The sequence below is a fragment of the Saccoglossus kowalevskii genome, chromosome 1, assembly GCF_978046115.1.
Source record: "Saccoglossus kowalevskii chromosome 1, keSacKowa6.1, whole genome shotgun sequence".
In the NCBI taxonomy this organism is placed as follows: Eukaryota; Metazoa; Hemichordata; class Enteropneusta; family Harrimaniidae; genus Saccoglossus; species Saccoglossus kowalevskii.
In genome coordinates, this window is record NC_140641.1 from 36,749,230 (window position 1) to 36,762,900 (window position 13,671).

At 31.4% G+C, this 13,671-nt stretch overlaps 1 protein-coding gene across 1 annotated transcript in view; it reads left to right on the forward strand.

Annotated features, from left to right (window-relative positions):
• LOC100377243 (dynein axonemal intermediate chain 7 homolog) overlaps positions 1-13,671 on the forward strand; it is a 47,542-nt gene that overhangs the window by 1,059 nt on the left and 32,812 nt on the right. The gene's annotated exons all lie outside the window — the stretch shown is intronic.

The window sequence follows — 13,671 nt, forward strand, 5'->3', positions numbered from 1 at the left end:
ATTTTCAAGGAACATTTTTAGAATTAATCTTTGAATAAAACATGCTATTGAGTCACCTGTAAATTAAAAAAAAATTCTTTGATGAAAAGTATGAATAATGTAGCAATACAACATATAATTTGCTGATGACAGAGTTTAAATAATGAAACATTGATTCAATCTGATAACTATAAAAGAATATATAAATGGCTAGTACTAAGTACTTTCAGACAGTATTGTACAAAATACTCATATGATACTACCCGGTATAAGAAAATTGAAGAAAAGAAAAGATAAGATTTTTCTTTAAATGGTTCCGTGATGAAAAGACACCTATAGACAGTAGATGTGTTTTTTCTGTCAGCAAATTTTTTTTATAAATTTGAATTTATCAGCTTTAGTTCTTTAACAATTAAAAACAAATATTATTCTTATTATTAATTGATATTTATTGCAGTATTATTAATAATTTATAGCTGGCATGACCTCATTTTCATTTTTTTTTTTGATGGCCTCAAAGTGAAACGAAGAAAACCATCCATCCACATGCAATTGACTTATGTCATCATTTATTTCTTATCACTTTGGGACACCTGTTCAGGTTCAAATCTATTAAAATATGTGATGAAATCCACGGTTTAAGATCAAACCAAAGGTCACGGAATCAGACTGACAACAGGTGCACTTCTGACTTTCAATTCTTTCATTTACTCAAAATGGGGATGGGCTCAGTTGTATATTAGGTAGTCTAATTTCCACCTAAGAATGCTTATTCAGTTTGCTAATGTTCCAATTGAATTAAGTCATCTAGTTTGATTGCTCTGAAAGTAATCATTATTCAGGCTGATATTACCTGTAATTAGGGCGATGCGCAATAAGTACTCACACATGCCCTGCATTGTATCATTTACCACAACATGAAATACAAGCTGATCTTTGCTGCTGAATTTTATTGAAGTATAATAGCAGAGATTGTGCTCAGCTAGCATTTTTGAGAAGTGAGTCCTGGTTAAAAGCATATTTGTGAAATTGAAAATTCATTCTATGTGGTGAAAGTGGTGAACTTCCCAAAATGGAGTCCCCATTAATAATGCATGTCCTGGGAAAAGGAACTCGCAATTAACATGCATTACCCAGAAAAGAATATTCTAAATGAAATGTTAATGCTGTTGGTTAACCTAAGAATAATGAAACTGTCGAAGTTCATATGGTAATTTCATTTTCATTGGCTTTATTGTGTGATGCCAGCAAGTATGTATGCATGATCATCATGAACAATGTTCTATTTATTCTGCCTTGTAATTGCTTCCTTTAATTATAGAGGAAATTAGAATTAAAATTGGACATAAGATAGTCACTACAAAATGAATAACGCAGTTGAAATTATTTCTACATCCGGTGTATTACAATTATTTCCATAAAATCTCATCAGTCATCAAAATAAGAATTATGTACCTAGTATATTTTTTGTTAACATATGTTATGAATTTTTCTTGAAAGTGTTTTGTCTAGAAATTCTGTATTTCAAAAACTATATTGAATTATATATATTGCCATTGGTGGTTTCACCATTTGAATATTTGATGCGTTTTAAATTTTATCTTCCCAATAAAAATGAGTTGTAATGCATATTTTGATCCATAAATGACCATTTAATGAATGAAAACTACTTTCTAAAACTTTCACACTCATAAATGCATCCCTGTTGAATTTTTATCACATTTATGTTATGAATATGTTATTGTAAATTAGCAACATTCAACAAATATTGTCAGCCGAGCATTTGAAAAATTGACCACTACATTTGTATCTGCATTATTAATTGAATGAGGAATGTATTGTACATGTACTAGTATTTACTTCATTTATTAAAAATACTACTGTATTGACAGCTGTTTTTTTTTTCAAGTCTGCTTTTTTTGAATACTCACAAAAGATGTTCACTTTACCTTCATAATTGTTTATGCATCATTGATAGGCAAACATATTCAGACTGGTTGGAATTAATGTGATTGACAGCAAAGAATGGGTCACTTGGGTAATTACGTCTTGGTAGTTCACTGCATGTTTGCATATCTTGTCAGTTGTTTTCCCAGGATGATGATTGAACGATTGAGTGGAAATCCTTGCTACATAAGTTATAAAACTTATGGAATGATTCAAATATACTCTGAAGAATAATTATCATTCTTGCTTTATGATAGTCATATTGCCTTATCAGTAAACTTCAACTTTAGAATATTTTTTAAGTAATTTTATTTGATCAAAACAATAGGGTATGATTTATCGCAAAATAAAGATTAAGTTTTGGCAGCAAGCATAGCTATAATTGTTTGATGAATAATAAAGTTGCCAGCATGCATGCACTTGAAATTCCAAAACTTGCCATAATGTGGGTGTTATTAATTAGTAGATGAAAGTAAGATGTATTTAAAATTCAGAATATTAACTTCTTCCCTGGTAAATAGATATACTTTCATCACTCAATATATAAAGTAAGGCTATAGTAATTTTGCTACATGTATGATATATTTCAAACAAACTAGCACATGCATCATTACACCGATATGCAATAAACATTTTTAAAACTTGTTGGCTTGCCAATGAGAAATTATTTCCATTTAGTCCAAAATTAACAGATGTAAAATGTACAATGTAGGCACATGCATTTCAATTCCTGTAATGCCTGGCTTGTTTGATACCAGGATTATAATTTCCATAATTAGTAAGCAGATAGTCACACAAATCTGTCATGAGATGCAATCTCAAAAAGGGAATTTTGTTTTCTGTTGTTAAATGTTACTACATGTATTATGTTGTGTTTTCACTTGCATTTGACATATAAAAAAAATACACTGACTTTGGTATAGCTTACATGTAATTATCACAGTACCGGTAGTTAACAAATAAAGTAGGGGTATGGACTTAGCAGGTCATTTTGGTTCGCAGCATTAAGTTTAGTCAAAACAAATTCTGTCAGCAGGTTGATTTCTTTCATCTGCTTCGTTGAAAGTTTTTGACCCACTAAAATATTTGACCTATTAATATTAGAAAAGTACAGGCAGCGTCATAACTCCACTGTTGCCATATTTTGCCTAATAATATTCAGTATTATTACTGCAGTCTGACATATTCATAACTGTACTTTATGTTACAGATGTTGATGTAATAATATCATATAATATGTAATTGACAGTAAAATTCTTTCTGAAGGTTACATTTATGAAAATAAACTGTTCCTTCCTATTGCCATAATGTCTTACTTTTCTACATGGATTTGGCTTGCTTAGCATAGCAACCAATAATTAAATAAAGAAATATTATAGCTACAGGCTATTCTTTGTCTTCTGTGAGTTTCTGTTTTTAAATCTTTAAAATATTCCCCGGAAAACTATTTTTTTTTTATTTTCAAATCAACATTTTAAGCTCTGTAGTGTGATAATATTATTATTAATTTGATGCAGTGTAAAATAGATGTATAATATTTAGGGTTGTAATTGTCAAATTCCCCATTAAAGTTATAAAATGTAAAGATGTCTTCCCGTAGGATATTAATAAGGGCCTTCTTATAATATTGTCAAGGTAATCAAAATTATTTTCATAAATAAGCTTCACTGCTCTGCATGTAAATTTACATGTTGCCCTAGATTAATATTTTTGCTTTTACTGTAAAAGAAAAAAAATTCTCTGAAGGTCGGTTCATTTCCTGTGATGAATATTTTAAGATCTGTAATAAAAAAAAATGTATAAAATGTAATTTCTTCTAGTTGGAAATTTGATTTCTGTGTAGATTTTATTTATATGTCCCAGATGGATGTCTCAGTCTTGCAATATTGATGTCGTTGCTCATATACTTTGCCATCTTTGAAAAGTAAATCATCAATGCTTCCCACACCTATGTGACAGGTTTCATGATGTTCTATTTTATCATTTCAATGTTTAGTACTATTGTCCTTCTCTGAATGCTGTCAGTATTCCTTACCTGTAGAATATTTTTCCAAACGCAAAATTATTACACCCATGTTACTTAGAGTGACTTTGTTCATGAAGATGAACTTCTTATTTTCAAAAGACGAATTTAAATGGGTCTTTTGTGACAAAATATATTTGAATTGTTTTTCATCAAAATGCTTTTGATGGCTGCAAATGCAAAATGAGTTTTTCATTCGCATTTATTATATATTTGAAATATAGTGTAAAATATTTTTCTTTCAAATTATTTCTAAAACAGAACATCTTTTACCATATGTGCCCTATTGCATATTATGTATTGAAGTATGTTGTACAAATGTGACCTACCGGTACATAGCAGTACATGTTTGATTCCTGTTCTAAGCTTATCACAACAACCCCAGATGTTGGTCATGTAGAAACATTTGTTTCTTAACTGTAATGAGTGTCATTCAATGACATTCGGTTCTGTTTCTGTTTCTGTTTTTGTGTATGCAATAAAGATTTTTTTTTTTTATCAAGTTATCAAATGTTGTTACCACTCAACCGAATATTTTGCATGCATGTAACTTTTCTGCTATTTCCATTCAGAATCTGTTTCACTTTATTCAAGATCCTACATTGAGATACGATTTTGATTAAGAATATTATTATTATTTTTGACTAACTTTATCATGCTTGGCTCCATTGACTGGAACTTGTGATTGAAATCCCACATCTGCAATAAATGTACAGAATTTGTATGAGCAAATTCATATGCAAGTTATTTGAGTTCTGTATGTGCATCACTGCTCATACATCTGGATTATGTCTGTAAACATTTACTCTATTCAAGATTTTATCGGGTTACAATGAAAGCTACGTTCATGTTATGGGATCTCAGCACTTTCTGAAATTTGCAATCCCTCATGTTTGCAGAGGAATTACAGCAGATCACTTTAAATAGTCACTTAGCACGTGCCAAAATCGCATTCTAATTTGTCGATCTGTTGTTTGACCAAAACATGGCAGACTATATGCTCTTATGAAGTTTCTTATAAGTCATCTGTTCATGCAAAGAAGGATTCAAAGAACAGTTACTTTTTGACATCGATGCAGCATATTCCAAGAAGAAACCAGTTGCAGCTGCACATAATCAACGACAACGTTCTGCATTCATTTCATTCATTACTACAGCATCTTGACATCACCATGTCATATAAATTAGTACTTGTTCTCGCAAATTCATGCAGAGGATGGCGTAAGGCCAAGATCTCTAATGTGAATGCCACTAAAGATTATTATTATTATTATTATTTACTAACTTTATCATGTGTGGCTCCATTGACTGGATTTTGTGATTGAAATTACACCCCTGTGGTAAATGTATAGAATTTTTATGAGCAAATCTATGTGCAAGTTATTTGAAACCTGTATGTGCATCACTGCTTTTTGCATCTGTATTATGTCTATAATAAACATTTGCATTCAGAATCTGATTAATCTGCATTACCTGCCTGCCAATCTCTTCCTAATATTGTTGTGAATTTTTAAACTTTTAAGTATTTGCTATTTTGATAGTTATAAAATTTGACCAATTGTTACTAGGTTTCAGGAGCTGGATGTGTAAAAAAAAAAATGTGTCCAGTTTAGAGACTGATAATTCCCCCCATAGTGTTTTGTTTTGTTACCATTTGTGCAAAAACTGAGACAATTAGTATAAATTTACTTTCTCCCCTTGAGACAGACAAAAAACAAAATATTATCAAGTAAAAATTGAAATGGTTTGTTGATGTTGGCGTTATCTATTGTGAACATTATGCTTTAATATTCTGACCTCTGAACAAAATGAATTACTAATTCACAACTGCCTGTGATTGGATAATATATTTGCATTAATGCTATTCAATTCCATTGTGTATATATTCAGCTTTAGCTGCCCAAGGGGAAGTTTATTTCTAACACTGTTAAACAAAATTGGATTACTTGCATGCTTTGATTTGATGATCATTTCTTCGAGGGCCCAGAGGTAAAATGTGGAGAAGTAGAACATTACCGTGGTATGAGATCTATCTTTTTTTCCATTTTCAGGCATAATTGTGACTAGCCTTCATTGATATGATGCTTTTACATAAGTTATAATTTTATGGTTAGCTGGACTCATTGAACCTGTTTTTCTCAGATTAAAGAAGAAATATTAAACAACCCATATGCAATTGACGTGTACATGTACTTTTACTGGATCAACCGTTTGATCAAAAGCCTGTTTTTATTATTTTAGGATACTAAGATGGCTTGGAATTTTTATTTTTTTCAGTTTAATGATACAAAACTTTTACAATATTTACTTTGTATATCTTGAGAAATTAATTAAAAAGTAAGTTGAGTCAAAGTGGTTATTTTGTGTATCTAGTATTGTACACCATCACGCATACATGCTCTGCACTATGACCAATTGACCATCAGTATTCATATTACATGTGTAGCAAACCATTGACACTGGATAAGCTGTCTGCAAATGGTTAAGACTATCTGATGAGCCAAAACTAGTTTGCTCTGAAGACAGCAGAAATATGTTTGTGTATACATGTATGTGTGCATGAAATGGGGTGAGGTTGAGTGTTGTTTCTAATCCAATATTGGATTGACACATCTATGCAATATTCTCCACCTTTACATAGACTCGCAGCCTATTTGCATACAATTACGGTAGCATAACATTGAGAATATGTATTCTGTGAAAGGTATGTGGTCGACACAGCAGAGCTGTTCATATTACTGATTATCCGTCGTTGTTGTCGTCAACTTTACAATTTCAACTTCTTCAAAACCAGAATGTTTTTAAATTTGATATGAAAGTACCTTGGATGGTTCTTTTCTCAGATTTATTCATTTCATGTCAAAATCTTAAATTGCTTTGATATTATATATATAGGTACTACATGTGGATCTCTTTAAGATTTGTTCATTTTGTGATGATTTCTTTAATTCTCTAATTTTGGTGAATATTTTTGTAGTTTTTGGTAAAAAGTGATATTTTTGAATTCTTGTTAAAAACAGCAAGTCTGATTTCTATACATACTATATATATTGTTGATTTTCTAATGATATCTTCAGTTCTTTAATTGAAATGTGCCTTGCTAACAGCAAAGCTATCTCAGCCGACAGGCTGCTTGTTGTTTTATCAATGCACAAATTTCATTCCATAAGTGTTGAACCAACTGTATGGTTAGGATGATACTCTGTATATAGTTACTGTGGGAAAAGAGCAATATCTGATTAGTTTTCTGTGCCATCTGTACATAATAATTAGTTTAATTTGCATAGTTTAGTTTTGCTTTAATTTATTTTCATTTTGGTGTATTGTGATTGACAATTCCTGATATAGAAGATTCATATTAAAGTGAGAGAAACATACATTTTCACAGCTTCAACGAAAGTAGCGTACATAAATTCCAAGTGAAATAAAGCAATCAACACTATACTGGTCACATTTACCCAGATGTATTCCCTCTAGAGGGGGTTCTACTCTGTATCTTGAATTCAATCAAAAGTGCATATGCAAATCATGAGCATACTATAAGATTTATAACATATACTGTGGAATACTTTATTTTCGCTGGAATTAATTTTCGCTGAAAAGGCTTTTTGGGCGTTTTGTATGGAATTTTCACTGATTTTTGATGAATGTAATGTGAAATATAGGGAAAAAGTATATTCGCTGGATTTTATTTTCACGGAATCAGCGAAAATAAATTCCAAGCGAAAATAAAGTATTCTACAGTAACTTATGTTGATATTGATCTATCTACCTATCTTACTACATCTCTCTTACTAACCACATCTGTCCTGTTTGTTTTGTTATTTGTTATGTGATTGACTATATTTGCAAAAAATAATGCCACTGCTAAAGGAAAGATTTGTGTTTGTCATATTTTACAATTCTTCTAGAAAAAAAATGTAATCTGAAATAAAGGTTTCAAGGTCTTGAAGTTACAATACATAAAACCACAGATTGATGGTAATTGCTGTTTTAATTTACAATTATGTTCAATGAAGTGAAACTTCCTGTCCTTTAATCTTGTTCTCTGATAATACATTATTGTTTAGATAATTATGTGTTAGGCTATGTGCATGAATAACAGTAATGGATCATCTGCTGTGGCAGAAATAGATGCAAATATGCAGTGGGGCAGATAATAGACAAGGTAGCTCAGCATAACAGTGCTACAAATGGCAGAAATGAATCTGCCATTCGCTACAAATAGATCAGCAATTTGCACGACATTAACAGACATAGATCTGCCATTCACATCACGCAATCAACTTTAAACCTTGCAAAAACTCAATCAAAATCTCTGCAATATACAGACCCCTAAAACCATCCTCTAGCCTGGGGACTGCATATTTCTGCAATTATCATAACCTTGTCTTGTGCAGTTAAAAATGGTAACCTTTATGATAACTTGCACACATACTATTTCCATTTGATTGGGTTAACCAGTCGCAGAGCAGCTGTACAGAATTGAATTCACTATTCACACTGCTGTGGCCACTTAGAATATAAATACTAATTTGAAAAATTAATGCAAGATGGGCATTTTGTTACCATTATCTTCCTTACAGTTTACATTTTGGGAACTCCTTAGACTGTGACGTCATACTGAGACATATTGTAAACCTTGTCAGACATGTTTGTGAAACCAAATTGATATGTGTATTCATTAATATTTCTTATTTGTATCACCTTCACATATACTGGTGCATTAACAACATTTTAGATTATTAGCCAATGAGGAACTTGGCAGGAGTCCTATTTATTTAATAGGTAAAAAATGTGCATGCTGAAACTGACTGTGTATTCAGTCATGTTTTATATATGGTGTATCAGTGAAAGATTGATAGTCAACAGCTCTTTCAATCATGACTAGATTCAGCTTCCCTTTGTTGGTCTTTAAATTTATTCCTTATGTGGTAAACTTGCCGATTTAGAAGAATCAAAAATAGTTTTGTTTTTTTTTAATTATCAAAATAATTCAAAACCTATTTCCACCCGAGGGTTCAATTATTTTTATACTGGACAGAAGTGTATATATTTTATGATTTGTATAATTTATTTAGAGTTGTCAACACACACACACATCTTTACAGGCCTGATAGTTTAAAAATCTGAGTAAAGAAATGGGCTATACTAGATCTAAATATATATCAAAATTTAGAGCGGGCAAGTATACAAGGCTATTATTTGACGACTGCTGTATCTTAGGCAACCCCTCCCCCATTCCCATGATGAAACCTATCAGTTGCATTTCATTTCAAATACAATGTCATTTATAATGATAATTTACAAGTATGACCTGTGTGAGAGGTAACTATAAACTTCCACAGTGATTGACTGTATATAACTTTGACATTCCAGAACCAGCTATCAAGGAATTAAAGATCAATAGGGCAATGTAATGCTTGATAGCTGTAAAGTTGGCATGTAATGCTGCAACATCACAAATCTGAAAGCAGTACTTGCACTTAAATATATTTATGTATCCATTTCAGGTTTGGAGGACATTCACATTAGATTCTGTTAAGTAGGAAATACTTCTAATTGGAAATAATAACTACAGGAAAAAGTGTGTCTTAGTTCTAACCCACCTCCCCTATAAACCCCTTATCCCACCCTCGCCTACCCCACAGTCAATAATACCATAAAACCATGCACTTGCTTGTTCAGCGATTCAGAAATGTATGTATTCAAAGCGTTCTTTGAAATTGAACTATGTGATACATAATTTCTTCATCATGCATGCAAAATATATAGTGCTACTGAGCTTTGGATCTTAATGGCTTCCATCCCTGTCATTACTCATAATAAAGATCAAAGGAACAACATGTCTTGGTTCTTATTTGCACTGTACAAAGGACGACAATATATTCTCAGTTTTAATAGAGTTCATTTTTCAAATAATACCTAGTCTATTATTACCTGCCAAATAGCTGATGGGACAAAAGATAAAATATTTCAATATCTATCGAGTAATGTCCCAGGACAATTTATAGCTGTCTTCATGATCATGTGATGCATTAATGACTTTACTCTAGTTTAAATGATCTATAGATGCACTTCCATACAAAACAAACTAGGTTTCCCTGAATTAATTTTATTTTTCATCTTCCCAAGATCAATATGCGAGTACAGGTGTTTGTTCTCTATTGTTTTGTCTATCATGCTACTGGTATTTTTAACGATGCAATATGGACATTTTTTACCCATGGAGCGCTCAATATTTTTCCTGCTTAAATTTGGGTAAATTTGTTTATTAAACTGAATTTAATCTTAACTTTGGACAAAACAGAAAAAATGTGACATTGAATCTAGTTTTTGATCAAAAATTTTGAAATTTTTACATGATGTATCGTAAATTAAAAATGTTGTTATTGTAGCACTCAGATGTGTATATGAAACAATAAGAATTCTCTAATCACTGTACATGTGTATTAGTGTTATTCCTTTTCCCATCCAACAAATAAGTGCTACAAAAGAAGTTTGTAGTTTACATTATATTATAAACCAATTTGGTCTTGAACATGCTGTATTAAACAACAATATTACAAATGTATCCATAGTGCATCTTTAAATGTACCACTGGCATGTTGTTTTTTTATGAAATTAATTTCAACAAAACTACTCTTTCTAAAAGACCCCAAAAAAGTAATATTTTGTTTATAATCCTCATTCACATCAGGTAAAAGGTGTATGTCACATATTTTTATTTATTAATTTATTAAGTCTCAAGCTTAATTTTTATTTGAAAAAACTGTTAGGAGAACAAATTGAACAGAAAGGTTTTCGTGTTCTTTTTTCATAAATGAATGTCTTGTTTGAAGGTAAAATGTCTCCTTGCTAGAATCTATAACATGAGCTACATATACTATATATCTAAAGCTTGCTGATTGTTTATAAAGTTTATCACATATAAAGCTTGTCAACTTTAATGTGTCACATATTCTGTTAAATGCACTGTGAAGCATTTTATAACGTGTGATATAATTTCACTTCTTTATTTGGAATTGTACAATTTCTGTCATGTTTTATGCTTGACAAGTATGATAGTTCTACATGTTGTATGATATTATGAATTTGGTTTCACAGTTATGTCCATAAACCTAGTTTGGTAATAAATGTTCATCAGTGTGATATCATCACCCCACTTGTTATCAGATAATTTAATACTTTAGTGTACCTCCTGCTTACAGGCTCAGAACGAGTACTGCTGTAACACAACTTAGTAAATGCATTATCAAGTTTCAATGTTTCCAACTCACCAGTGGTTTCAAAGTCTGTGGTGCAGTGAATTCACTTGAACTGAAGTGCAGTGCCATTTTTACTTCTAATATGCACTATCAGTATCTACCTTTAATTTTTAGCTTCGCTGTCGACACAGTGGTACAGTACTAGTTTAATAACAGTGTTCCTTTTTTTTTTCTAATTCCTAATGAGAGTTTAATTTTTGTTCCCATTTTGGAACATCCAGTTAAGAGTGATTGCAACATTCAACCACAGAAATTCATGTTAGCTGATATAGTGCCTGTAGTACTTTATAGTAATTGACATGACTTCAATACATTACGTTGCAGTATTAACTCGTGTAATTGAATAAGCCACAGTCTGATATAGAAACCGAGTAAATACAAAATTATTCATGATTCATCCATGTTCCAAGGATTAAAGTGTACATGTGTAAGTATAGCATGTCACCTATTACTTTGTACCCAATACCTATGCACAAACCACAATGCTAGCAATATCTCATTAGCCATTCTGATTTATACAAACATCAAAATAAATTACTTTTTGTTGATTGGCCAGTTCAACATGTGTGGGCTCATTACAGTTACAGAGAAGGCTCAAATTAATGTCATTTTTAAGCAACAAGTAAATTTTAGTCATATAGTTGACCACAATTAATAATTACAAGCATATTGTACCTACATTGTAGGCCTTAGTAGAATGAGATGTAATGAGTGTAATATGGCATAGAATTCTGTCTAAGATATTGTACACACAATTTATAATTTTTGAACAGCATTCATGTGCAGGGATTGCATATCCTGCTTTCCATGACCCCCAATATTGAAGAATGTCCTTATTTTACTACAAGGGTCCAATTTATGATAAAGTTGTTTAGAATATATTGCCAATTACTTTGTTCCCCAAATATTAAAGAGAGACGCTCATTTTAGTACAAAAATGTCCCAAATGTGATACAGAGAATATTACTTCTGTACTTTCTCGCTGGGACTCACATTACATGAAAATACAATCCTTGGCCGCATACATGTATACATGTATACATGCAAATCCTTATTATACAAGTGCAGTACTTCAGAATTTCTTTCATATTTATTTGAATTTTTTCTCCATCACTCAAATACAACATTACAAGGTATATTGTAATTTGTACATGACAAGTATCCTTGGCTTTAATTGCGAATATAAACCAAACATGTATCTACCTATAATTCTGTGCTATATTTATTTTGTATTCAAGCGTTATTCAAGAAAATTCAAAAATGTACAATAAACTATTGATGTCAAGTAGACTATGTCATTTCTCTGCTGAATACTAAACAATATTTATAGACTTTGTGTCTCATCATTCACTAACAAATTCATTTCAGGTCAATTCAGATGCTTTTCGATGTCAATACATACTGTGGGAAAGATATATACTAAATTTAGTTTTTCACACTGTTTTTTTAAAACACATTTTTCATTCTTTAAATGTGAATGTGGCCCTCTACTACTATTTGCTTTAAATCAATATTCTCTGCTCGGAAAATTCAAAATTTATAATTTTTTTGTGACAATATTCCATTGGAAGGAGGGGGGTATAACAATTTATACCTCATATAATTAAAATATGTAAAGAAAATAACGATAGTTGTATAACAAATATTTTTAAAATTTATTACAAGCCATTTTGTTTTACCTCCACCTTTGGTAGCTCTAACTACTGACTGGACCATTAAATATCACAAGTTGTATTATGTTCTCTCACATAGGTCATCAGTGAAATTGTATACGCTTATTCATTTCAGCTGTTAATATGACAAATATTTAGTAGACATGAAAGTGTTCAAAATATGACAGAAGCGAATTATATCAGGTTCCACATTTCTTGACATAATTAACTCATAAATATTCATTCTGTATGAGTTAGCATCTTAATTCCGGTGTGTCAGGGAGAAAAATTACAAACATGAATTTGAAAAACCATGCCATAGCAGTTCAACTTGTAACTTGAACTTCATGGTATACCTATAAATTATATTTTGTTTACCTGTAACTCATCATTTCAGTTAGGGAGCCTTTTATTCTACCCCTAACTCTGCATTATATTACGGGTAAGTTAGGAAAGCTTTAATCCAACATCTTAACTCAGCAGTATTCACATAGCTAAGAAAGCCTTGATCCTTCCTCTTACTCATCATAGCTACAGAGCCATCTACAACCCTGCTGTATATTTAAGTAGTTAAGATGGCCTACTACTAACTCATCCTTACTGCTTAGAGGGTGGGGGCCTTTTATTTTTCAGCAATATACTAGGGAGTCTTCAGCTGAATCTCAACTCATCTTTATAGACGAGGCCTAATGTTTCTTGTGTCTTACTCCTTGTTCTCCCTTCCCTGCATCACTTTAGCTAAGGTGTTTATTATTCCCATGTACAGTGGTAAGATAGTGGTCCAAATTCAGACCTACCTGTC